Source organism: Neomonachus schauinslandi, chromosome 13 (assembly GCF_002201575.2).
Source record: "Neomonachus schauinslandi chromosome 13, ASM220157v2, whole genome shotgun sequence".
NCBI lineage: Eukaryota > Metazoa > Chordata > Mammalia > Carnivora > Phocidae > Neomonachus > Neomonachus schauinslandi.
This window is the reverse complement of record NC_058415.1, coordinates 11,071,888-11,098,464: the sequence shown is the minus strand read 5'-3', so window position 1 is coordinate 11,098,464 and position 26,577 is coordinate 11,071,888. Positions and strand designations below refer to the sequence as shown.

Below are 26,577 nucleotides of genomic sequence, written 5' to 3'. Positions count from 1 at the left end.
TGGTTCATCTCTCCCTCCGATTTCCCCCCCTTCATTTTTCCCTTCCTTCTCCTAATGTCCTCCATGCTATTCCTTATGTTCCACAAATAAGTGAAACCATATGGTAATGGACTTTCTCTGCTTGACTTATTTCACTTAACATAATCTCCTCCAATCCCATCCAGGTTGATGCAAAAGTTGGATATTCATCCTTTCTGATGGCTGAGTAATATTCCATTGAACATATGGACCACATCTTCTTTATCCATTCATCTTTTGAAGGGCATCTTGGCTCTTTCCACAGTTTGGCTATTGTGGACATTGCGGCTATGAACACTGGGGTGCATATGGCCCTTCTTTTCACTACATCTGTGTCTTTGGGGTAAATGCCCAGTAGTGCAATTGCTGGGTCATAGGGTAGTGCTATATTTGAAAGTTGCCAAGTGAACAGATCGTAAAAGTTCTCACCAAACACACAAAAAGTGGTAAGTATGTGCGGTGATAGATTTGTTAACCTTATTGTGGTCATCACTTCTTAAAATATTTGGATATCAAATCATAACATTTGTACCTGAAGCTACACAATGTTGCATGTCAATTATATCTCTATAAAACTGGAGGGAAAAAAGAGCCATGATGTAAAATTTATTGCTAAAAACTATATATTGAGAAAGTTTAAATTTTTGATGCATACATGCAAATTATGGTTGACTACTCTAATTTCAATTAGCAATAATCATGCCTCAGATAAACCTGTTTGGCTATGATACTGCCTCAGTGCAAAGCTGATTACTCTAAGTTCAAAAGACAACTTAAATTCAAAGAAACAATTAAATAAGAAAGTAATCATCTGATTAAAAAAGAACAATTGCCTAAAAGTTTTCAAACTTTCTGGCTATCTTTATTTCTGATCATAAAAGTAACAAGATATGGAGAACCCAAGTACATACACTTCTAGGTATGGGAAAGCAAATCTGAGATTTCCCTTATAATGAGAAAGTTGGGGCACCTGGGTGGCTCAGTCAGTTAGGCGTCTGACTCTTGACTTTGGCTCAGGTCATGATCTCAGGGTCATGAGATCGAGCCCCACATTAGGCTCTGCAAGGGCATGGAGCTTACTTAAGATTCTCTCTCTCTCCTTCTCCCTCTGCCCTAATTCCCCCTCTCTCTCTAATTAAAAAAAAAAAGATAACAAGTTTTTCAACTGGGTTTTGCCTTTCAAAGAAAGCCCAAAGTTGTTAAGAGAATAAAACCAACAATAACCAACCCAGATACTGTTCCTCCTCCCAGCAACAAAAACATTGAGTGGTAGTCTAGATCACTGGTATTCTTCTTTGTGTAACAGGATTGTGAGGTTCACGTCCATACCTGGCTCTCGTTCAAAGGATGGGTGTGGAAAACAGGATAAAAAGAAATTGTCTCAAATTGCAACAGTGTAGATTATCTCTAAGATTTTAAACAATGACAGCTATTAAACCCTGGGATAGAGGCCTGAGAAAAACTGTGGCCTGTTCTTCTCCAGATGTAGGGACAACGAGAATGTGTGCTCTTTAATCTAAGACACTGTAACTCATAGGAACCAATGAAAAATTGTACATGAGGACATTTTTCACCACCTAGTATACTATTCATTCCAAAATACATTTGTTTCTTTTGACTTTAAAAAGACTGACAAAGGGCGCCTGGGTGGCTCAGTCGTTAAGCGTCTGCCTTCGGCTCAGGTCATGATCCCAGGATCCTGGGATCGAGTCCCACATCGGGCTCCCTGCTCGGCGGGAAGCCTGCTTCTCCCTCCCCCACTCCCCCTGCTTATGTTCCCTCTCTCGCTGTGTCTTTCTCTGTCAAATAAATAAATAAAATCTTTAAAAAAAAAGACTGACAAAGACCATTGTCAGGCAGTGAGTTTTGTCTTTTGTGGGATATAAGAGCAACAGATACTGCTTGAAGGGACGTTATCAACTGGAAGTTTGGATTAACTCTCTGATATGTTTGTGTTTTATGAATTTTGTCTTACTGGGAAGTACAGTTAAGAGTCACTCTACCACTTTAGACTCTGAGTTGATATTCTGGTTGGTTGGTTGATTAGTTGGTTGGTTGGCTGTTTTCAACATGTGCTTGTCTTTACTGCTTAGAAATGACAAAAAAACACAACTTCACACAATGGGCATGCATTTAGTTTAAACAGAGCTCTGTCTCTTATCAGAGGCAGAGAATTAATATTTTCTTGAGATCCTTAAGGTAATAATGGTAAACAATACTTATTGGAAGCTTACTATGTGCAAGGAGCTGTTCTACATGCTTTAGAGTATTAACTTCACATAAAACGTATAACAAGGCTGGTACAGTCCTTATAATAGTACAACTACTGGAGCAGACACTGAAATATTCCATCCATATACCTTGGATCACTGGAAGAACTGAAACCAAGACAATTTTCATCTTCATTTTGCAGATGAGGAAAGCAAAAGACAGAAAGGTTAGATTTGCCCAAGATCACCCAACCAGTATGTAACAGAACCGGTATCTGAACCCAGCACTGCACCATGGACGTCATCTCCCCGGTAATGTGGTCGTGATTTTATGGGGAGCACTCTCCAAAACACAAATACTCATAGAAATTCCATACATTTCATTGGATGTATGTGCCTATGAGATTGCAGAACGTGAAAGATAGAGCTAGCAACTTCCAGAGGAAACGGGGTCTCCTGCAGTTGATTTGAATGCACATTAGGAGCCAACATTTAAAAATGAGAAGCATGGAGCAGAGTTTCCTCTCACAGGCTGCTCTTGGAAATCCTGATTCTGTGCAGAATCACGAACTCCAGATACATATTTCCATACTCCTGACAGGTTATTAGCTTGCAGTTGAAACAGAAGACATGATCTTGGCTCAGGGGAAATGGGAATTAGCATGCCTGCCTAAAAGCCAGTCAACAGAGGTATAGTGAAAATTACACACAGGCACTTTCTAAATAGGAGCTGAAATGGAGAAGTTTGAAAGAATCTGCTCATCAGAATAAATTTGGGATAATGAAACCAGCTATGGGTGGCCAAAAATAAATCCAACACTTACCAAAACTCTAGCTATATGTGCACATGCGGATTTACGACCAATAACCCATGCAGCACAACTGAGCTAGATCCATTCCCCGGCTGACATTTAAAACTTGCGGATCATTGACCCTGTCTCAAACACAGAAAAACTCCTTAGTTCCCGATATGATCACTGGTTAAGTGGTCATCTTGGGCAGATAATATTTTCATGATTAAATAAGAACAATTAATAAATGTTAATAAATTGGGTTTCATCTCTTGGTAGGTTTAAGTGCATTTATTTTCACTCAACTATACAGATAAGTGCACCGCAATGCACACAAAAAATGTATAATTTTTTAAACCAAATTTGGGGAGCTCTTCAACAAAGCACTGTAAAAGGAAAGCTGTAGCGTTCTAACTCATAGAGCAAACTCCACATTGCTCAATAGCGCAATGGCCCACATAAGGCAATCCAGGGTCTGAAAAACTTGTCAGAGTTCTCTGAGGGTTTCCACAGAAAACAACGGTATTTAGAATTTTGGATCAGAGCTGCCCTCTTTGACACTCTCTTGACAATCTCTGCCCTCAGACGTCAAGCTTAGCCAACACTGCGAGAGGCTTCACAGTAGACCCAAGGTTGGCTTTCCGTCAGCCTTCAATAAATTACATAGACTCCCAAGGAACTGATTGCAAAACAACCCAGAGTTTGAGGCCAAGGAATACTTTTCAGAACTATTTGCTCCATTTCTGCTCCCCTTATCAAAGTTGTGCAGCAAGAGGCAAGGAGCGTACACACAATGTTTAGACATGGATTGATTCATACACAAGTCAAAACCTCCAAACTCTGCTCTTCCCTGAATCGGCCTGAGGCCCCCAGCATCCATGGCCACAGCAGGTGGCCTCATGATGCTCAAGAGGATCAAACAGGGATTTTCTGCTCCAGAGGGGATTTGGAAGCCCTCCCTACCCCAGCTGTGTCAAGGAACTCTGTTTTCACATCCTGGCTCTTACAAAACAATCTGGAGTTCTTTGACACAGGATATGCTTATCCAACAACACAGTGGAGGCCCCTTCTGTCATCCCAGCCTCTGTTACATGATCTTGGTTATAGAATGACAGATATTAGAGTACAGATGATTAAAATATTTGACCAGAGCGAGGGCCCGCCCTGAAATCACATTACATGGGTCAGGCCAGCTTCACTCCTTAACTCCAGATTGAAGACCAAAGTCTTCCACTCCCACTGGGGACCCAGCTCTTAGGGCAATGAGACCACCTATGCTGCCTCTGCCTCTTTGTCTCCAGTTTCTAGGACCAGTGTCTGGCATTTTTAATAACTCTTTGATGAATGAAGGCTTTGGTGAGTCAGGTGATTGTAAGGAGCCTATCCTGTACTAGCCCTCCGTTCAGTTTATTTGCACTGAGCAAACACTCACTGAGATCTTAGGACAGGACAGGCCACACGAGGGTGCAAAGGTGATTGGGACAGTCCTGCCCCAGAGGACCCTGAAGTCTAGGGGAGGCTTCATAGTTGAGTGTTTTTGATAGAGCGTGAAGATGGAAATATGGCCACCAAATGCAGATTCTGAATCCTGCTGGACGCCGGTAAGAAGGCATTTAAGCACTCTGTGACATTCTAGGAAAGTTACCAAAGGGAGGGGTTTTTGGATGAGGGGGAAAGCTCAAAAACAGGATAGATAAAAAATGTTCATTCACGGGCGCCTGGGTGGCTCAGTTGGTTGAGCGACTGCCTTCGGCTCAGGTCATGATCCTGGAGACCCGGGATCGAGTCCCGCATCGGGCTCCCTGCTGGGCGGGGAGTCTGCTTCTCCCTCTGACCCTCCCCCCTCTCATGTGCTCTCTCTCTCTCAAATAAATAAATAAAATCTTTGAAAGAAAAAAAAAATGTTCATTCACTTTGACTGCATAATCTCTCCTCTGGAACTCATCCCAGAGAAATTTGTCCAAAAAAAAGAGCTTAAATGTACAAAGACGTTTTTCAGTGTATTATTATAATAGGGAACAACTGTAAACCATTTAAATGTCCATCAATGGGGGAAAGCTAGTAAATTACAGCACAACCATAATGTTAGATGGAAAAAGTAGAACACAAATTTGAATGAGGTACTGTGATTGGAACCATATATACATGAACAGAGATCAGAGAGGAGCTAAAAATAATTGCATGTATATGTAAGGAATCTGAAGGTTACAAGTTTCTTTCACATATTTTCTTACTGGATACTTACAAAAATCCTGGGAAATAAGTATGATAATATGACAATGAAGGCACATTTTCTTTTTATGCATGAGGAATGAAGATTCGGGAGAATAAGTGACTTGTCCAAGGTCAGAGTAGAAAATGTAAACCCAAGAAAGACACCTAATCTCAAATTCCTTCTTTTCATTGTACTACTCTGCTTCTGGAGAATGAAAATAGCTGTGGGCTAGTGCATCGGAAATTTTCCTAGTTTTCAATCCTCAATATGCTTCTTTAAATATTTTTAAATGCTTTCACTAGTAAATCTTAATTTTAAAAATATAGCGCAAGTAGGATAGAAGGGTTTTACACAGCAAACAAAAATAACCTTTGCTGCGAACCAAGTGTTATTTTGTTTGTTTTGTTTGTGTGTGCGTTTACCTAAAACAGAAAATCAAGAAAATGTGAATCCTAGTCTGTTTGCAATGCAAATTCATTTGATTCCCATTATAGAAAGCCATTTTAGACATCCCTTGTCACTTTTTGTGTCCTTGGTTTACTGATAATGAAAGTTAAAACTTTGTTTTAATTTATTAATGAATAAAAATCGGTAAGGGGTTACCATACTGTTTGACCTTTAAACACAATTGCTTCAAGATGGTTTTCTTCCCACATGCCAAGCAGATAAACATTTAATCTGAATGTCCAGCACTGAGATATTCTGGATGAACTGTATTGCTAAAATATAGGTATCATAACTCCAAAATAGGACCATGTTTAGGACAGTATTTGATCCCACCCCAACATTATCTGAGAGTTCTCTCTTGATTTTTTTCTCTCCACTATACATATTAGGAAATACAATAGCAATGTATATTTGCAAAATGCCATGTCTACTTCCTCCAACATAGATAAACAACTGAAAGCCCCCACCACTCCCCATTACCAGCAATAACACTATGAAATCTCCATTACTCTAAACTTCACCTCTCTCTCCTCCCTTTCATGGTGGATTGGACTGTTACCTCATCACCAACCACATGGGACACTTTGGCCATGAGCCTTGCTGGCCATCTTTTGAAAACAATTCTGCTACTTGGGTGTTTCTACCATGTCATCAAGGGGGATGCCTCTTTTGCCTTTCTCTTGTTCTCTTTTTTTCCCACCGCTATAGAAGTTTTGATAATTCCTGCTTGTTACTAAACTTGTCCTTTTGCCTGCCAAAGGACAGAAAACAAGGCTGAGGTTACCTACATTAGAAAGAGCACACAGAAAAATCTGCAGGAAAGATCCATTATAATTCTCGAACTAATTATTTCTTTGGAATAAGAAACTTCCCTTTTTTAATGAACAGCAAATGAATAGCTAGGAACTTATATAAAATTTGCCTTGCTAGAAATGTGTTTCATCACATGATTATATTAATTTCAGATAAGGAGGAAGAAAGTCAATTTTGGACATCAGAAGACAGGTCTGAGCAGGGATTATAACTTGAAATAGTATCAGATTTAGAAGGGACCTTTAAAATCAAATAGGTTCAGCCTCCCTCCTAATATAAAATCCCTTCTGTAAAATCTATGACAAGGGAGCAGATTGGCTTCCCTGGGTTTCTGAGCTTCCTTTTCAAGGATGCCCATTTAATCCCTTTGCAGAGAAGCATTAACAGTCAAAGATTCTCTTATACTGAATCCAATTTTCTCTCTCTCAAACTTCTACCGGTATGCCCTCTCTAATTAAATACAGAATAAACCCATTGCTTTTCTGTTTGATGGCTTAGATTAAGATTTGGTTCCCAAGGAACCCTAGTGTTCTAAGAGATATTAATAGGTACACCTGGGTTGGGGGTTCTTTGTTCAAACAACTTTGGGAAAGACTGCATTCTATAGCCCTCAATTAGAGAATCACAGCAACCAGCTCAAGACTGTGAAAAGTTTTAAGGGAAAACTATCTTTATTTCATCCCTCTTCAAACTCATTTTGTCTCTGGAACCCCTCTACCTTGTTTCGGAACACCATTAATATTTCTCATGAACAGTGTTCTGAGAAACACTTTGTGGGAAATGCAATGCTGAGTCTTTTCTAGCCTCAATCCCTCAGGGCTCGTCAACAGCTCTGCATAGGAAAAATTTCCAGACACTTCCCCATCCCTGTTCATCATGAGGTCAGGAGTGCCTGCAGGGTGAGTGTGGGAGGGCACGAGTGAGAAGAGCTCTGAAATGAAGTTAGAAGACAAATGGCCACAGACTGTGTCCGCTTCTGATTTTGTCAAGAGACATGACATCTGCATGGGTTCGAAAAAAAACTCAGCCTCCCGAAATTCAGCCAAGGCTTCCCCATCTAGGCTCATTCTGCATCCCTATGGCTGTCCTGGGTCCCTATCCAGTCCCTACTCCTCCCATGCATGGAGAGAAGAAGGAGAAGGAGGAAGGATGTATGTGCACCTGCGCACTTCCCACTCAAACTGCGGGGTGGTATTACAGGCTCTCTCTGACTTTTCATGGAATGCTCAGGGGTCTTTAAGGACCTCAGCCCCCAAAGAGGAGAGACAGAGAGAAATGGCCTGCCTGAAACTGCTCTCATCTTCCCGATTGTCCCCGCTACAAACTGGGACTGTGCTGAGCTCCTCAGTCCTGCCCCTTCCAGCTTTCTCCCTCCAGAAAAGCTCTGCCAGCCCAGGATTTTCACTCTTTTAAATTCAGATTACTGTGTGCTCTTTTACCCTTTTGCCTTTGCAGAATGCTTTTATCCTACTACTTATTTTCTTGTGAGTGTGCCAATTTATTTTATTTCCTTTAATTATCTCATCTACATGTTTACCTTCTTCTTTTTCCTTTCCTAAATGGGAAAGAGGGAGCACCAAAGCATGGAGAGAATCTTGAGGATCAGTAGTGCCACCAAGAGGAAGGAGCTGGGGGGCGGTAGCCTCACTCCATAATCTGCTTCAGTCTCTCCCCAAAGCTTAACTAAACATGAACATAAACTGGGTCCCTGCTATGTAAATGCAGTTTCAAAACAATTCTTCTAGACTACCTCCGAAAAGATTACGATGCCTAAAACCCCCCTACGCAAACGTTTTGGAGCCAGTTAATGTTATTAAGTATCTCATCAAATCATCAAATCATTATTGTATTAAAATCTCATCAACTCATCAAATCATTATTTTATTGTTGGGGATTTTTCTTCTTACTTGCTCTGTCAAAAGTTAGGAGAATTGCGGCAAGTTCCTTCACTACTATAGAGTTTCTTTAAAAAAACTGAATCATTTCTTTATATATTTTGATGCTGTAATTTGATACATAAATATTCATGAGTTATAAAAATCATTTAAAATTATCTTTGTGGCTTTATTTAACATTTTCGTACCTTGATTTTCGCTTTTTTATTTTTGCTCCTAATTTTTATATATCTTTGCCTGACTTTTTACTTTTAACCATTTAAACTCCATTCTGAGAGCCTTTGCTTTTACTGAGATATTTTAATTCATTTATGCTTATAATACGTGGACACAAATCAGGGACTTTCTTCTGTCATCTTGCTCTGTACTTTCTGTACTTTATACTTCATTGCTAATTCTGTCTACTGCTCTAGGGTCTCAGTTTTATTGCCTTTATTTTCTTCAGTGATTTGGCACAAATGAATCCCAGTCTTAATTCTATTTATGATTCATTCATTCAACACATATCTGTTGAGTACTTAGCAGATGCAGATGTTAGACAACCTGCTTTAAACACCAAAAAAAATTATAATCAGAGTGCAATGTTTCATACAAGGCTAAGAATAATTTTGTTTACACACTAGCATTTAAAATGTTGGTGTTTACTCATTTAATCAACAGACTTTTGTTGTTCATTTCCATCCTTAAGATAGTGTATACTAAGCTAAAACTCATCACTTGACTCTCACACTCATTCTGAACCTCAATACAGATGTTTTGAAGTCTTTCCACAGATGTAACTGAAATGTGAAGATCTGAGGGACAAAAAGGCAAATGTGGAACTTTGACATCTCCAATCCTTTGACTAACTTCCTAAGATCCTAAGAATTCTTAACATGCGATTACAACTGCCTTTTGGAACTGGAAAACCCTTTATTTCCCTAATACAATGCAGTCATTTAAAATCACCCTTGACCTTCCATGATTGAGAATTTAGAAAATTACACCCTACCCTTAATTTTATCACGACAAACAATGACTCAAATAAGATAACACACATAGGAGAACTCAGAATTAATCATATGTAAATGTAATATTAATGGGCCCAGATTTCGATTCCAGCTTCTCTCCATATGCTTTCTGTAAAAGCAAGCTTGAGTTTCATTCATGTTTATTGCATGATGATAATGATCTTATCCCACTTTATATGCCAGGACCTGGCAAACTCAGACACTATAAAACATCTGGTTGGTTACTCTAAGCTTTAAAAAAGGATTTTAGGGAGAAAAAAACTTTTGTTAAGCAAACTTTAAAAAAATTTACTCCAGAATATTAGATCCCAAACTTTGCTAAACTGCTTATTTTTTTAAAAGATTTATCTGAGAGACAGAGAGAGAGAACCGCACGTGCATGAATAGGGGTAGGAGTAGAGGGAGAGGGAGAGAAGCAGACCCCCTACTGCACAGGGGGCCCACCGCCGGTCTCGATCTCACCAATCTGAGATCACGACCTGAGCCAAAATTAAGAGTCAGACGCTTAACCGACTGAGCTACCCAGGCACCCCTTGAAGTGTTTATTTTATTTTTTTTGTAAGTCTTTTTTTTTTTTTTTTTTAAGATTTTTTATTTATCCATTTGACAGCAAGAGAGGGAACACCAGCAGGGGGGGTGGGGGAGGGAGAAGCAGGCTTCCCGCGGAGCAGGGAGCCCGATGCGGGGCTCTATCCCAGGACCCTGAGATCATAACCTGGGCTGAAGGCAGACGCTTAATGACTGAGCCACCCAGGCGCCCCTGAACTGCTTATTTTATTTTTTTTTATTCTTATGTTAATCCCCATACAATACATCATTAGTTTTAGATGTCGTGTTCCATGATTCATTGTTTGTGCATAACACCCAGTGCTCCATGCAGAACGTGCCCTCCTCAATACCCACCACCGGGCTAACCCATCCCCCCACCCCCTCCCCTCTAGAACCCTCAGTTTGTTTTTCAGAGTCCATCGTCTCTCATGGTTCGTCTACCCCTCCGATTTCCCCCGCTTCATTCTTCCCCTCCTGCTACCTTCTTCTTCTTCTTCTTCTTCTTTTTTTTTTCTTAACATATATTGCATTATTTGCTGAACTGCTTATTTTAAAAGTGCTCAAGCAGATTCAGGGTACACTCAAAATACAGTTACTCTGTTTTAAAATAAAGTAACCAAATTTATAGACCTATAAATTTGCTCAACATTCGTATAAATTCTCTATCATCTTTCTTCTCTACAAATTGCTGGTAGGTATGTCTTCATCTAATATCTATGTATGAAGTAAATATCTTGTATCAGCCAGGGTCCAGTGAAAAAAAAAGCAGGATCCACTCCAGGTATTTCAAACAGAAGGAACTTCATATAGAAAATCAGTTCCCCAGGAGACGTTAAGAGTAAGCAGCCAAACAGAGGAGGTGAGACCACCCAGAGATCTGCAGCATCAGGAAATGGCCAGAACCTCCAGGGCTTCAGGGACAAGAGAAGCTCAGATGTTCGTGCCATCGGACCAGAAGGAGCTCCACACCTCTGGGGTAAGAGAGGGAGCCGGCAGTAGACAGGGACCTGGGGGCGAGGCTCTCTGAGACACAGGGCAGAGCAAGGGTAGGGCACAGGGGATCTAAATGCAAAAGAAAATGAACATAACCCACCTAACATCACATGTTTGTCACACTATGCACCCCAACACAGACACTGGCGCGCCCACCTGAGCATGCGCACGCACATGCACGCGCGTACACATGCCTCACATTCATCTACCTTTCCGTAGCCTTGCCTTCCAGAGAAGAAGCTACCCGTGGCCAAAGCATGGATCCCAAGTTCATATTACTTCTTTCATAACTTTTAGGATCATCATAACACCTTACACTTTTATAACACTGTACTGTTTCACAGCGCATTCAAAACCATCCGTGCATTTTTATTTTCGTGTTCACAACCACCACACGAGGGAATGCACGTAGTAATGTTCTCGTTTTCCAGACGAAGCAGTGCAGAAAGATTAAGGCACCCAACGAACGCCATCACAGAGTCAGGTCCAAAGTCTGGGACTCTTCAGGCACCAAGACCAGACACTTTATGTCCCGCCTACTGGTGAATGCCTGAAGGTCACCGGTGTGTGAAGTAATCTCTCTAGGGTTTAAGTCACTACATCTGGCCATAGGCGAATAAACAAGGCAATACTAAATTAATCACAGGCAAAAGTCAGGCTCTCAATCAACTTTATGGCTCCACGTTACCCATTTTTAAAAAATTCATCCCAGCAAGAATGTGTATAGCGCGTGACAACTTACAAAGTGCCTCCCTTTCCCTCCATTTGATCTAATAATATTCCTGAAATACATCATAATAACTACCATGTAACCAACTTGCCCGCATTGTGAGTGACTCAGCTCAAGGGCAGTGGGGCCCCCTTTTTATTCCTCAGAGATAATATGAAACTCGTGGCCTGCTGCAGGAGTTCAAAGGAGTCCATTTCCCTCCTTCGTGCCCAAGATCACAAGTGGAGGATTCTTCTTCTGAGGTGACCTCTTCTGTTTGCCCGACCCCAAAAGCCCAGACAACAAAGTAGGTCTGGCTCTGTGTTTGAAACAGCACACACTTCCGAAGTTTGGGCTGAGAGTCACACGGTTCCCGAGTGCTTGGCGTCCCTGCGTCGGGGCTGGGCTGTGCCTGCCCCCAGTACCTCCGGGACAGCCAATTCCTATTAAATAGCTGGGATTCCTCTCGGGGCGCATTTGCACAAAGAGCTTGGTGGTAACTTGATTTGGCCTGCTAGCAGTGACAGCTCTGAACTCTGGGGTCAAGACACTTTCCACGCATTTGGCAACTGTCTTTGAGTGGGACTGCAGCTCAAAGGTGGCCACGCCATTCAGGATGGAGCATCGGGGCCTAACTGCCACCATCTTCCAGCAGAGCTAGTGCTCAGCAGAATGAACAGGATTTCTCAACAATGACAGGCACTCCCAGAATTCTCACATGAGGGGCAAGGGCCATCTCCAAAGAGACATAAAGCCTGCCCTAGAAGTGACACTGAAAATTCTCTCCTTTCTACCACGAAAATGTTCTGTCTTGGCTCTGAGAGTACGCATGCGGGTGACGACCTTTCTGGACTGGGAACACTTAAATGGTGATTTAGAGAAGCGATAGAGACCAGTTCCCATGAAATGCTTCTAAGCAAAGCTAAGTGTGCGAGAGGATGATGTGCAGAAGAGCTAGGGGGATGCTCCCAGGCCCAGCCTCACCCCCTCAAGTACAGCCTCTTCTGCCTCAGTTTCAAACTGCCCAGGTCTCCCCAGGAGCATCTGTACCCACCACCAGCTCTTCCTGACCAGGACCCCCTTCTCCTACACACTTGGCTGGTGGTGGAAAGAGAGAAAAAGGAGCAAAACCAGGTCTTGGAGCTAATCATTAAGCAAGCCTATTTGTGTTTAGCTGTTTTGCCTATACAATGTCCAGTGATGGGTACTCCATATTTTATCTGAAAATTACCAACAGCTGCAGAGCTTTAAAACTTAAAAAAAAAAAACCCACAAAACACAAAACAAAACTCAAAACATATTACCTTCTGTTCATCTTCTCTCTCAGACAACTGAATGCGCACACCACAGTATATATATCTCCCTCTTAATTCAAAAATAATAAGATATGGAATTGAGATCGATTATGTTATATTAAATCAAATTGATTTCATAAGACTTTTTATATTTGACTTTCCTGTCAAAATCCTGAAGCACAAGTTTATCTCTACACATACATTGGGGGTGGAGGCACCCGGTAAAATATTAAAAGCAGAGGTTACAACCACCGAAAAACAGGCCACCTGATCCTTACCATGGTATTCTCTTTTTTTCAATCGACCTAAAGCTCCCAAAAGCCTGGCTCCTCAACACAGTATTGGTTTCCCCTCTGAACTTTGTCTTCCAACACCTCCTTCCTCTCTTCCATGCTGACACCCCAGCGCAGAGGCTCTGGGGCCGGAGGAAGGGTGCAGGGGGGTGCCAGTGGGAGGGTATTGGGGGGACAGGGGAGGACCTGCCCCTCCCACCACAGCCCCAGGCTCAAACCTACGCCTGGGGCTCAGTTGGGATGCGTGAGGTGCTATGGAAGGTGCCACGCCTCAAAGAGCAGGTGACCTACGAGAAGTGAGTCATCCGGAGGCAAGGTGAGAACAGAGAAGCTTGCAGCCATGACTGGGGGGCCGAGTTTTCTTCTTTGCTGAATACAAAGCATCCTTTCTCCAGTCATCCTTTCAGTCTAGGACAAGCTATCAGTGACAGGGTCTGATTTCCAAAGAGCTCCTCTCTCACACCCTCAATGCTGCAGGATGTGAACTAGAAGGTCTGCAAGCTAAAAATACCAGCACTTGTTGGTGAAGCTGAGCACAGAGGCAGAGTTGGGTACAGAGTGCAGGATGCCTTTGCCTGAGCCCCAGCAGAGGGGGAGGCGACAGAGACCTCCCCCCCATCCCACCCCAGGGCAAATCCTCAGGGGACTCCTTCCTCCTTCCTTTATTTATCACACAGATAAATAAAAAAGCATTCCAGTTCTTTTGCCCAGTGAAATGGGGCACTTGGGTTGGGCAGGCAGGTCCGACCTCTGTAGTTGAAACAAGCTTCAGGTTCCTTTGGTCAAACCCAGCAGACAAAACATGGGATCCTACAAGCAGGGGTGTGTAAGAAAACTGTAATAGAGGGATGCGAGGGAGAGAAGGACAAAGTGGACAGAAAGGCCCTTGGGGACCCCAAGAACAGCTCTGGCTCTTGTCAGGACAGAAACAGAGCAAAAAGGAGAGATCGAAGGCAGGAGAATTAAATTGCCTGCTCCCTGGTCATATCAGACGTGTGAGCCAGGCAGGGAACAGTTCCTGCCAGGGGTTTCCATGACACAGACGTGAAATTAAAATAACCCAAGAAGCCAGCTACAGGCAAGAGACATGGTCCAACCGAGGCAGAGCTAGGAGGCTTTTCTTGGCTTCCTCCAAGGTCTGGTGCCCGCCACCAAGTCAAGGAAGACGTGGGCAGCCACCCAGGAGAAAAGTCTTTCCTGATAGCCAGGAAAAGGAATAAGGCCTCAAGTGAAGAGGTTTTGAAGGTAGGTGCTGACCCAGAATTGAGCAGCATTTATAGGCTTTCTGGCCTCTTCCTGCCTGGATAGGTATAACGGGTACTCTTTTGCAGCATTAATTTCTCTTCCTAATATAACTTTGTGGTCAAAACAATTGATCATCTAGTTTGGATATTGTCATGAATAATGGAAATGAGAGGATCAGTGTGCCATGAAATGGATCACCCAGGGTCCTTAATCCAACATTTTCACAAGTGGAGACCCAGCATGAACATTTCACCCCCCACCCCCCACACGCCAGGGCTCCCTTGTTCTCTGAGTCTCATTATTGCTTTCCTAAGGTCCCTTGGGTTTGGTAGTGGTCTGGGGGAGAGAGAAGAGTTCCCTGGGGACTTGTGCTTCTCAGCACAAAGAACTGGAATGCTTTTTTATTTATCTTCTAAATTATTTATCGTCTAAAAGCTTGTGATTCCTCTGAAAGCTAAAAGCACTACCCACTTTCAATCAAGGGACCTCCAAACAGAATTCTGTCACTACTTCTCAACTTTTTTTGGCCAAGAAAAGCATGTTGCATAGGACTTTCTGCTAACCCTAATTTAATAAAACTGTACCTCCTTCATCCAGCTTTGCTGCATACAGTATAAGGACACCCAGCAGACCCGTATCCATCAAGGGGGTGGTTGTCTTATCAGGATCAAGAACTTAGCAAGAGAATGGTGTCCTCGTTGGATCTGAGCTTGCCTGGACTTCACACCTCGCACTGGTATTTGATCCTGGCTTTCCAGCCAACCTGCTAAACCCCACGAGGACAGAAAAAATCTGTCAACATTCAGAGCTGAGGAGGAAATGGCATTTTTGAGATAAAATTCCCTTCATGGCAGATGTTTACTCAGCCTTTTCAAGTGTCTTGCCCCAACAGGGTTGCACGGCAGATTTCATAAAATAACAAAATCACACACAATCATGAAAGCTAGAAACACCTCCTTTCAGATTTCCTGCTTAGAGGGCCCCAAGATAACGCCCTAAAGCTGGACACATTTTTGGACACACATGTAAAGTTTCTCTGCATGCCTTAATTTTCTTATTACCAAATAATTGGATCTGCATGTTAGGGGAACTTTTGGGGGCCTTCAAATGTATCCACACCAAATGAGAAGAAAGAGAATGTACCTGATGTCTTAAGTTTGGGTTCCCCAGAAGCAGACTTGAATCCTGAAACAAGGAGTCAAGTGCACATAGTTGGGTCTGTGGGGAGACGTGGGGAGATGAAGGATCCCAGGTAGGGGAGAAGGGAGGTAAGACAAGCAAGGGGAGAAAGCCACTAAAGGCCGAGTTCTCAAGCCAGTTACCACTGTAGGTGACTGAAACTTAATCCTCCATAGATACTGGGAGCCTGTGAAAACACATGCCTCAGGATCTTACGGAGGGGCAAGAGAGCTGGGGTATTTACACACCATTTCTCATCAGGCACTCGTGTAGGAGTCCCAATAGAGTTATCCCTAACTCCTTGGGACTCAAAGCATTTCACCTGATATTTAATTTTCTCTTCTTATTTCAGTTTTTTGCATGTGTGACTGCAGGGCATCACTGGCTAACCCGTAATCAGATGGGCAGAGTATTTGTGGAAGGAATTCCTCAGATCCTGCATCTCCCCATAAGCGTGGACAATTTATTTCAGATCTGATAGCAGTTCCAATCACTTTGGATTTAGACAACATTCAATGCACACCAGCCCACATCTGCACTGGCCAATACTATGATCTGAATGTTTGTGTCTACTCCAAATTCATATGCTGAAACCTCAATGCCCAAAGTGATGGTATTAGGAAATGGGGCCTTTGGGAGGTGCATCAGTCATGAGGGTGGAGCCTTCATGAATGGAATTAGTGCTCTCATAAAAGAGACCCCAGTGAGCTCCTTGGCCCCTTTCACCTTGCGAGGACACAGTGAGAAGTCTACACTCTGGGAAAGGGCCCTTACCTGACCATGCCAGCACCCTGATCTCAGACTTCCAAGCCTCCAGTACTGTGAGAAATAAATTTCTGTTGTTCATAAGCCACCCAGTGTGTGGTATTTTGTTATAGCAGCCTGAATGGACTAAGGCAGCCAGTCATTTTAAAATCTTAGCAACAATACTGACTTCTTCTGCAATAGTTTCTAGGTCCCAGAAAACACAATTTCTATTCTGAAAGAGGATAGGATTAATTCAATTAAGTTTAATCCAACAAAAATATATCTATGTATTTATGTATTCTCTGCCTAAAATACTACTTAAAGTGCAATAAAGAGAAAGTTGAAAAAAGCATATTCCCTGCCTTAACAAATTTATAATCAAGAGTTGAGGCAGAAATGTACAGAAATACTATGAAACAAGGCAGGTTAAAATTACTTAAAAGCATAAATAGAATGCTCTACACCACCAAGGAGGGAGCAATAAATTCCAACTGGGTGGAAATGAGGAAAATTTTCTGGAGAAATGAATGTGAGTCATGTATGAGCCAAGTCAGTTCCTGAGCCTAACAGTGACCTCTCTGCCTGTGGTCAAGGCCATGGCTTCAGCTGCCCACATTCCTATGGCCCAGAGGATTCCTCCAGATTGTAGGCCATGCTCTGAATGCCCCCAACGGTGGTCAAGGGAGCCCAGTTCCAATCTTAAAGCTCTTACGTGAATTCCCCTGAAGGCCTTTACCCAGTTGGATACCTACCTGCCAGCCTTTGGATTCAGGGTCTCACTTAACACTACCTCTTGGAACAAGCACCTCAGTTCCTCTCCCTGAGGGCTGTCAGCACATACCACACTTCCCAGAGCTCAGCCTGGGTCACCAGGTCTTCAGACTTTGATTTGGCCCATGGTTTTCCATCCATGGGCCAGGTTTTGCATGTGAAGAGTAACTGGATACTAGACAGTGCGAGGTCTTGAATGACCACCAAATAAAAGCAAATACATGGACAGGAACCCAGACAGACTTCACAGGGAACATAAGAAGGTCCAGAGAACTGTGTCTCCATTACAGGATGAGGTCCCAGCACATAAGATGGTGGCCTTTCCTTATGCAGGCCTTTGGCTACGTTTCCAGCATCATTCTTTACCACTGGTTTATTTCTGTATACCTCCCTAAGTCCCGCAACAGATGCTCCAGAAACCACGCTTATCAGTCTCCTCATGTGTCTTGATAATTTATGTCTCACACCCTTTTACTGATTGTTGTCCACTGCCTGGCATGTCCTTCCAATTCTCCTTCCTGTCCACCAGACAAACTCCTGATCTCCAAACCTTCTATTTCAACCTTTAAAACACTCTCCAAACATTTCCTCTCCACTGAAGTCTTCTCTCCCCAGTATCCTCCAATGTTAAGCAAAACTGATTCCTCACTTCTCTGTGTCATCAATGTGCCTTGTACCTATTATTTCCATAATTTTTAGTTTAGTCATCTGTACCTCCTCTCAGGCTCTGAGATTCTTTAAGGCAGAGAATGTGTCTTATTTCCTTGTGGACCTCCCCTCCATGCTGCACATAGTACCTGGCACAGAACAGTGCAGACACCAGCGCAACCAGGGAAGAAGATATTGGAAAGAGAAAAGAAATGAGTTTGTCCACATGGGATGGGGCCAACATCTGGAATACACATACATTCAGGTCACTAGGTAGAAAATAGGCGAGAGAGAGGAGAAAGTAACCAGTCGGAGATCTTTTCATTGACCTTCATTTGGGCCCGCTGCCAGAGTCAACAAAAAAGGACTTGGAAGCTTCTGGTTTTATCTCAACTGGTGGTGTGAGTGGGCTCCAGTGATATAATACATGGCCTTTTCAATATTTTTTGGTTGAGCAATACCAGAAGGGGTATAAAAGGACCTTGGGGCGACTGGGTGGCTCAGTTGGTTAAGCGACTGCCTTCGGCTCAGGTCATGATCCTGGAGTCCCGGGATCGAGTCCCGCATCGGGCTCCCTGCTCGGCGGGGAGTCTGCTTCTCCCTCTGACCCTCCTCCCTCTCATGCTCTCTGTCTCTCATTCTCTCTCTCTCAAATAAATTTTAAAAAATCTTTAAAAATAAATAAATAAAAGGACCTTGATTTTATCTGAATGTGACTGTGGTTTTGTTGTTGTTGTTGTTGTTGTTGTTGAGAATATCCACACCTATGTCCCTTTATCAGTCGTTCACAATGCCTAGGACTTTATGGGCAGTAGAATTTAAAAAATGATCATGGGGGAAATGTGGGCTCAGTACTATGAATCTACACTTCACATTTTATTAGCAGCATAATCATTTTTTGAGTGATTAGTATCACAGATGCACTGATATAATAGGTATACTTTGAATTCCTTGAATTCTCCAGAGGCAAATTTTAAGTGTCAGATACCAACTTTACTCTTTCAAATAATGAAAAATGAGGAGCCCCTGGGTGGCTTAGTCAGTTAAGCATCTGACTCTTGATTTTGGCTCAGGTCATGATCTCAGGGTCGTGGGATTGAGCCCCATGTCAGGCTCTGTGCTCAGCTTTTCTGCTTGTCTGCTTGAGATTTCCCTCCCTCTCTCTCTGCCCCTCCCCACACTTGCACATGCACACTCTCTCTCTTTCTCAGATAAATAAATCTTAAAAGAAAAGAAAAATGAGGCAGGTTTCCCTACAAACCAATTCTATAACGCTAATATAACAGAATCTTTAATTAATTCTAGGTAGTGATTCTGAAGGTGGGGAGAGGAGGAAGATAGACCTTAAAGGGTAGATGATGGTCTCTAAGGTTTTGTGAGTGTGAGTGTGTGAGAGTCTGCATCTTTGCACACTTGTTTCCCAGATATTTTGATACCCTGGGGAGGATCATCCTCCACAGGAAGCCATTCTCACTCATGGGAGTGGAAGTGGTGGTAGAGTTAAGGTTGAGAAGTGATCACTCGTAACTGAAATCCAGAATGGAAATGTGCCAAGAGAGAGAAAACATAAAGGAAAAGAGATAGAGAGAAATGAAGAGAGAGACAGACAGGTTTGGAAGGAAAATAATTCCCTCTAAAAAGAGAAATAGCCCCAGGATACTCTCAAATAATGCTGCCTACTATGTCCATGTTTTGACAAATGGGACCGTATTGTCCTGCCTGTCCAAACAGCCCTGATCTCAGGCCCAGCTCTGGCTGGATAAATGGAGCCCACAGTCACAAGAGGCTTCCTACCACATCGATCGTGTTGATGTTGGAGCAGATTAAAGCAGATGTTTCCTGTCAAATCTCTCCCCAAAGAACACATCAGCATCCTCAATCTCTTCAAGCCACACATAAGACCAGGGGCCTCCATGCAACTGGATTTCTCCCTAACCTCACTGTTCCATTTGTTAGGTCAGTTATCCCTAAATAACTTAATGTGCTCTGGAATACTGTGTTCTTCTCATAAATGGAACATGGCACATAGTTTTATAAAAGGAAGAAACCATTAAGAAAATGGTCCCTAAAACCAGTTAGAGGAAATATAATCTCTGTCATGTGGCCACCATGACCAGCTGACATTCCTGGCTTAAAAATACCTCACATCACTTGTTGAGGGGAGACCCCAGAATGTGAGCCCTGAGAAGATCTAGAAATTCCCATGGAAATGGGCCCCATCAACAAAGGGTGACTCATCAATTAAGGAAAACCCAGCCAGCCACTTGTAAAGAAAATTTGGCAATGCTTCAACAGTGCACCCTTTCCTATTTTAGGAAGTAGAGAACACAGAGTAAACAGAATGTAGGAAATACTAGCATGTGATATTTGTCAGAATCAGACTATAAATGTCTGTTAACGCTAAGATTCTCAACCAAGACTCCATGAAGCATAGTCTGTCTGAGGTTCACTTCTAGTTGCCAGAGACGTTCTGACTTAGAGAAAGCACTTTCTTCAACAAACAACTTCATAAAGTTGAAGATTTGGGGGTGCCTGGGTGACTCAGTCCATTAAGTGTCTGACTCTTGATTTCATTCGGCTCGGATCATGATCTCAGGGTCCCGGGATCAAGCCCTGCTTTGGGCTCCGTGCTCAGCAGGGAGCCTGCTTGTCCCGCTCCCCCTGCTCCTTCCCCGCTCTCTCTCTCTCATAACTAAAATCTTTTTAAAAAATTGAAGATTTAGAGGAGGAAGGGAAAAATTAGGTAAACTATGTTATAAGTAATAAAATAGCTAATGTTCATTGAATGCTTATTCTCCGCTGATCGCTTGACGTGTGTTTTCCCATCTCAGTTGCATGACAACCTGATGAGGTTAAGTACTCTAATTTTCATTTAATAGATGAGAAAACAAGCACGGAGAGGTTAGATAACTTCCCTACATTTGCACAGCTAAGTAATGGCAGATCTCACACTTGAACTCAGGTCTCTATGAATCCAAAACTCATGCTTTTTTCCACCACCCTGGAGCACTTTCTTGCACACAACAGACAGTTTCTCTAGAGTGTTTTCTCTTTTCCTGACTTGACTCATCCTTGCTTACCACACTGAACCATTGTGGTCAAACCATTATATTCAGCTTAGAAAAACAGAGGTAAAGAATAAAATGTGCCCCTGTTCTCAAGGAGCTCAGGGTTTCCCCTGAACAACACTTATAACCTAAGAGAATAAAAATTCTATTACAGCCACAAGTCCTGATCTCAATCCAGACCAATATAAATGCTTTCCTCTCAGCACCCTCATGGCCCCTATTACTGCATTCCTCACACTGTATTGTAAGTGTTGCTCAGGATATTGGTCCTTCTCACTAAATCATAAAAATTTTTTTTAGGGTAAGCATAAATTATATTCACTTATAACACTATCTGACCCAGAGAAGGTATTCCATAAATGCTTACTGATGAGTAAGTGAAAAAACTCACTGACATCAAAGACAATGGTACCTTCAGGGAAACACCCATAATTCTAGAATGTTCTTTAATGGTGGGCAAATGATTTAAATGAACTAGCAGATACTGACAGTGGCTTACCTGAAGTCATTCACACTGATTTCCTCATTAACAGAACCGTAACTTTATTATTCATCGTCAATGAAGGTGAACTTAAATACTGCACTGGACAACTTCATGGAAAATATTTCTTTTACTTTAAAAAGACACATCAATAAAAAGCAGTCCCACTTTTTCCATCGGACCATATCATATGTGAGGCAAATAGATAGAATTGCTGTAGTCTTTCCACAAAGAAATCTCACCAGGATAAAGAACACACTTGGGGCACCTGGGTGGCTCAGTCAGTTAAGCGTCTGCCTTTGGTTCAGGTCATGATCTCAGGGTCCTGGGATCAAGCCCCACATCAGGTTCCCTGCTCAGCAGGAAGCCTGCTTCTCCCTCTCCCACTCCCCCTGCTTGTGTTCCCTCTCTCCTGCCTCTCTCTCTGTCAAATAAATAAATAAAATCTTAAAAAAAAAAGACTATACCCTGAGGATGACAGAACCTGGCTCCTTGCTGAGGCAGTGAATTAGACCCTCTTGAAATGATGTCAAGAAGTGTGAGATACACTTTTCCCTTACTATTTTGTCATTTGGAGTTTACTTTTCTGCTACTTGCAACTAGAAACCACCTTGCTTCCTTCAAAATCTTTGTGGCCAGATCATGACTCCATAGGTAAGGACTGGTGTTATGTCAGTGGGTTTCTCCAACTATGAGCAACAATATGCTTATTTATAAAATGAGGAAAATAATACTTTTCTCACTAGGTTCTAAATTGCTAGATCTTACAACTTTTCTATGATGGATAATCCTCTTTCCTCCTCCTCCTTATTAATATCATCATTGTCATAGTTTATGTCATTCTCTTTAGTCCAGAGAAATAACAAAAAAAGATTTTAACAAGTCAAATATTAGAGAAAACAGTATTTTATATCTGCACAGACTACAATATTCTACACAGAATGTTTAAAACATCATCTAAATGGGGCGCCTGTGTGGCTCAATCAGTTAAATGTCTGCCTTTGGCTCAGGTCATGATCCCAGGGTCCTGGGATTGACCCCTGCATCAGGCTCCCTGCTTAGCAAGGAGTCTGCTTCTCCCTCTCCCTCTGCCCCTCTCCCCAGCTTGTGCTTTCGTGCTCCCTCTCAAATAAATACATAAATGATCTTTTAAAAATAATTTTAAAAAATCATCTAAACCTATGGCAGAGAACTGCTAGTTGTCCCTCTATAACCATTCTCTTCCTCTTTCTTGATAAGAAAACCCCTGATTTTGAGCTGCACACCTTGGTCCTTCAGAATGACGACTCCATTTCCCAGCTTCCCTCCCAGGTAGGCATATAATTTAAATTCCGGCCAGTAGGATATAAGCAAAAGTGTCAACTGTCTGCTTCTGTGAACCTCTTTGAAAGATAGATGGTGTATCTATCTTTGCTCTTCCCTTCACCCTTCTTTATTCTTACTCCAGTAGCTGCCTAACATGCAAACATGGTGGCTGGAACTTCTACTATCCTAAAACATGAGGGCAAGGGCTATCCCGAAGGGAGGCAGAGCAATAACTAGAAGGAATGTGGGCCCCTGGAAGCTCTGTGGGGAAGAGCCACTATACCAGCCCTGACCATTTCCTTTCTAGACAGGACAAAGCCAGGCTTTGAGGAGTGACAAGAATCAGTGGTAAAGTCAGATGTACCAGGTGCTCACACACTTACAACTCTTTTTCTGTTGTGTTCTTGTTTTTGTTTTTTTTCCTACAGCACCTCCATGAGCTCTCTCTCTCTCTCTCTAGTCAGCCCCACCCAGGCTCAATGTCATGCTGACCCAGGGCCACAACACAGCCTCTGTCTCTGAAAGTGGTCCTCAGATGGACGTTTCCTCTACAAATCCAGTGGCCTTGTCCAAATCAGCTCTCATTCCCAAACTTCTCCTGGCACCTACCTGCTTTGGTAAGATTCATGTAAACAAACTCCATTTGGGGTTTGCCCTTCCACGTCCCAAGTCTCTCCCTGGTACACCAGGGTAATCAGTTACTGGCTTTGTAGATAAAAGGGCTATAGAGGAGCTTATGACTTTTTAAAAAGTCACTATAAAAGCAGGAAATGACAATGGCAACAATAAATTGGAAGTGAATGTTGTTTAGAAAGGAAATAGCTGGTATTACATTAATAAAAAAGAAAGCCATTTTTGTGAATCTCTCCTCTGTCCTCTCATCCCCAGGCACGAGCATATCACAGGGCAATTCATTTGGTCATGGTGTTTCTTTTATTTTACCTTTTTAGCTTTTGGTTAAACTACTGAACAGCTTAGGAAATGGACAAGCACTTAAAATATGCACACAAATCACATTATATGCTTTAATAGGATGTGTATACAGAATCAAAATCCTATCATCAGAATTAGTGGTAGAGAAAAAAAGCTTGAGCTTTGTATGGAGGTTTAATGGTTTTGGCCAGGATACAGACAGACACAGGTGTATTTTAAAAGAAGAGAAAGAAACCCTATGTTTTCTCAGAAAGACAATTTTTCTAAAGAAATAAGGCTTCCAGGGTTCAATATGTATTCCAGAGAAGCACTTGATAGAGTGAACAAAGATCTTCCAATTTGTAACAACTTTAGAGGATGTTAATAAGCTGTCTACAGGAGACTCATTTCAAACCTGAAGACACACACAAACTGAAAGTGAAAGGATGAAAAAAACATATTCCATGCCAACAGAAGCGGGAAAAAAAAAGCCAAGTTTGTAATATTTGTATCATACAATACTGACTTTAAAACAAAGACCGTCAGAAGAGACAAAGAAGGACACTACATAATCATAAAAGGGTCAATCCAACAAGAGTATATAACAATAGTAACTATCTATGTACTCAACATTGGACCACCTAAATACATAAAGCAAATATCAACAGACATAAAGGGAGAAATTGAGAGTAAGACAATAATAGTAGGAGACTTTAACACCCCATTTACATCAATAGATAGATTATCTATGCAGAAAATCAATAACAAAACAGTGTCTTTGAACGACACATTAGACCAGATGGATTTAACAGATGTATACAGAACATTCCATCCAAAAACAACAGAACACACACTTTTTTCAAGGACACATGGAAAATTCTCCAGGATAGATCACATGATAGGCCACAAAACAAGTCTCAATAAGTTTAAAAAAAAAGTGAAATCATAGAGATATGATTTCATCTTTTCCGACCATAATGATATGAAACTAGAAATCAATCATAAGGAAAAAATAAAAACATATGTGCTAAATAGCCAATAGGTCAATGAAGAAATCAAAGAGGAAATAAAGGATGCTAACAAAAAGGCAGAAGACCAAAAAGCAATGGGTTTAATACTGGATACCTAGTTGAAAGTTTCCATATACATACAAAAAGAGCTAAAGAAAATTAACAATCATTTGGGGCACCTGGCTGGCTCAGTTGGTGGAGCATGCAACTCTTGATCTTGGGGTTGTAAGTTCAAGCCCCACAATGGGTGCAGAGATTACTTAAAATAAAATCTTTAAGAAAATTAACAATCATTACTTACAAAATAATCTGAAAACCTACCAAATACAGATACTTGAGGTTCATACAGCAGTTTTCTAAAAGTGTGAGGTACCCACAAGAAAGAGCACCACCTAATCACTATTATGGACATGGGGGATATAGGATCTAAGTGTACCCACTGATCAAGTCCTACCTCCTTAGTAGAAGAACTGGAGACTAGTCATTAGAATCCACTGTTCATTCTTGAGTTTGTTACCTATAAAACTCCACTATTGTGTTAATAATAGCTAACCTTCATTGAGCTCTTACTGTAAACTGGCACTGTTCTAAGCACTATCCATATATTACCTCATTTAATCCTTAATGAGAGAGGTGCTATTATACTCCCATTTAGCAGAGGAGACCCTGATCAGGGAACCAGCCCAAAGTCACATCCAGAGTAGAGGGGTCAGAATTCAAACTTGGATAAGTCTGAACGTAGAGGCCAATTAAGAAAGTACCATGTTCCATTTTGTGCATGAGCTCATTTGAGTATGCTGGCAGGAATCCATGTTTGCACTCCTTAACTTATGTTCTCTCTCTCCTTCCTACTCCTAAATATAGGTAGTAGAATCTGTGGAAGACAATCTGTAGGATATGTCATCGTCAATGATTTGAAATACTCTCCAAGTCTATCATTAACATCAGATTAAAGTCATGAATTTTTCTAAATCTAACAGAATACTTGACACAGAGAATATAAAGTTTGTTGACTATGAAGTTTGATAGAAAAAATAAAGGAGGCAGAAGAGAAGATGAACTCCGTCCATTATACCCAGAACCCAGCAGTGTGCTTGGCATGCAGCAGGTACTAAAAAATATTGTCTGAAAAATGGCAAAGTGGAAGATAGGTAAAGAGAGAGGGAGGGGATGGAGGAAGAAAAGAAGGAAAGAGGGAGAGGTCAAGAGAGATGGAGGAAGGGAGGGAGGGAGAAAGGGAAGGAGGAAGAGGAAGGAAGGAAGGAAGGAAGGAAGGAAGGAAGGAAGGAAGGAAGGAAGGAAGGAAGGGAGGGAGGGAGGGAGGGAGGAAGGAAGGAAGGGAGGGAGGAAGGGAGGGAGGGAGGGAGGGAGGAAAGAAAGAAGAAAGGAGTAGAGAGGAGAGGATAGGAAAGAAGGAAGATGAATCCATGACCATATTATACAAGGATCATAGGCAAGCACCTCCATTCTAATTCCAATGCCATTGTCAGTTATTGGTAAACAGCAGAGGACTGGCAGGGGTATGAGAGGTAACAAGAAGGGTACCTTGAGTTCTTAGCCAGGTCCTGAGTTCTCCTTCCAGAACTGCACGCCAATGCCCTCACCTAGCTTCCATCCCTCTGCACCCATTGGGTCCCAAATTGCTGCAGTTACTACTCCCTTCTGGAAGGAGAAAAAAAGATCTTGCTTTGGAGAACAACTGCATCCATTCTTGGTCATTTGGTTTGGGAAAGAATGACAATCCTCCCAGCTCCACCTAATAAGGGGGAAGGGGCTTAAGACTTTCAGCCTATCCTAACCCCCCATGGCCCTGGTGAGTCAATGGGTCAGAGATGGTACAGACCCCAAACAAAATCAAGACTCAAGGAGATGTTTTTGGTTGTTTCTTTCTAGAAAAGCTTTGTCTCATAGAGGGGAGGGGAGGGGAGGGAAAGGGAAAGGGAAAGGGAAAGGGAAAGGGAAAGGGAAAGGGA

General features: G+C 42.1%; 1 protein-coding gene and 1 non-coding gene across 2 annotated transcripts in view; both read right to left on the bottom strand.

Annotated features, from left to right (window-relative positions):
- Window positions 1–26,577, bottom strand: part of PGM5 (phosphoglucomutase 5) — a 200,328-nt gene that overhangs the window by 117,505 nt on the left and 56,246 nt on the right. The gene's annotated exons all lie outside the window — the stretch shown is intronic.
- On the bottom strand, window positions 633–766 carry LOC123326613. Its single transcript, XR_006541206.1, has one exon. It is a non-coding gene; the product is annotated as a U4 spliceosomal RNA (small nuclear RNA).